Raw genomic sequence first — 1,925 nt, 5'->3', positions numbered from 1 at the left:
GTCGGAAACCAAATAAGAAATGAAAAAATAAGGGGGGCTGGTAGAGAATAGCTAATAATCTTCCAGGTGGTCAAAACAGGGTGATCCAATTGGTGCTGTGTGTATTTTGTTCTGTTTGTTAGAAGACCCTAAATCCCAAAATTGTGAAGAAAGCAAAACTTATATATGTACAAAAATCAAATTGAACACAGTGACAGGAAGCCAGAAATGAAGAATATATCTATAAACTGTAAATGTAGAAAATTAAAGTTAAAAAGACTTAAAAACAAAGAGTTGATAAAATAAAAAACCATTTGAAAAGAAAAAAAAAAGAGGAAAATTCTAAACTGAAGGAAAAACAAATCATGAGGAAAAAGATAAAACTCATATTCTATATACTATTTTCCCCTAGCCCTGGCGTTTTGCATTCCTGTGTGTGCTGTAAACTTGATGTTCCTCTGTTCTTCCAGCCGGTCTTCTTGGGGAGGGACCAGCTGCACTAATTCTCAGGTGTCTTTGACCGGGGGGAGTTGCACCGCCCCTTGCCAGGGGGCCAGGCTCAGTGTAAACTGCTGGTTGCTCCATGTGGCTTTTGTTCCCTGAAGGCTTTCCACACCTCTTTAGAGGATGAAAATAAAAGTGGCTGCACCCTGATCTCCAGCCCCAAAGCTGAAAGATCACGGTCCCCTCTCTTCAATAAACTCTTAGGGATAAGCGGTCTTCACTTTTGTGGGTGCCAAACTCGGCAGTCTCCTGCAGTGCACACCAGCATGGTTCCTCCCAGGGGAAGGTGGAGCGTCACCGTGTTTCTGTCCATTGCAGGGTCCCCACACAGAGAGCAGTCACCCAATCAAGCTGCAGCTTGTGTTTTATGGCAAACTGAGCTGAGAGCCCCTCCCGGGCTCTCTGACCATAACCAGTTTCCCTGCTCCAATGCTTGGGAACTCTACCGGCTCAGGCACCCCCATTATTTCTGTGACTCTGTGGATCCTGAGACCACACTGTCCCACCTAAGATTCTGCCCCACTTCACCAAGTGAGCACCTTTCAGGCAGGGATGTCTCTCACTGGAGCAGATTTCTAAGGGTTCAGATTTTGTGCTCTAGGGCTATATCACTTTCTGGTAGCTGGCTTACAGAGGCTCCTCCTCCCACTCCCCACCATTTATCTTCAGGTAGATCCCCTCACATTCACTTCTCCGCACCTCCTACCTTAGCAAAAGGTGGTCGCTTTTCTATTTGTAGAATTCCGGGAATTCTTTTCTTACATCTCATGTTGAATTCATAGTTGTGCAGAATGATTTGATAGTTATCTAGCTAAATTCAAGGGACCGGACGAAACGAGGTCCCCTCATCTTCTGCCATCTTGCCTCCCCCCAGAAGAGTTTTCTCCAAATCACTAAAATCTACCCCTGAACCTAATATTGCACTATATGTTAACTAACTATAATTTGAATACAGTTATGAAAGAAAAAGAAATAAATTAATTAAATTAATGCATAAAGAAGATGTGATATATTCCTAGGTATATTATAGTTTTTGGTGCAATTGTAAATGGGATTGATTCCTTAATTTCTCTTTCTGTTGCTTCATTATTGGTGTATAGAAATGCGAAATTCCTGTAGATTGATTTTGTATCCTGCAACGTGACTGAATTATGTATCCTTTCATGTATTTTTTTTTGTGTGTTTGTTCATTTGTTTTGTTTTGTTTTGTTTTGGTGGAGTCTTTTGGGTTTTCTATACAGAATATCAAAGAGTGAAAGTTTGTCTTCTTCCATGCCAACATGGATGCGGATGCTTTTCCTTTCTTTTTTGTTGTCTGATTGCTGTGGCTAGGACATCTTAAACAACGAGCTGAAAGACCTGTACTCTGAAAACTATAAAACACTTATGAATGAAATTGAAGATGACACAAGGAAATGGAAAGACATTTCATGCTCATGGGT

The sequence above is a fragment of the Eumetopias jubatus genome, unplaced genomic scaffold, assembly GCF_037043125.1.
Source record: "Eumetopias jubatus isolate StellerSeaLion01/CBP00866 unplaced genomic scaffold, mEumJub1_p1.0 scaffold_11, whole genome shotgun sequence".
In the NCBI taxonomy this organism is placed as follows: Eukaryota; Metazoa; Chordata; class Mammalia; order Carnivora; family Otariidae; genus Eumetopias; species Eumetopias jubatus.
The sequence above is the reverse complement of the archived record's forward strand: the minus strand, read 5'-3'. Positions refer to the sequence as shown.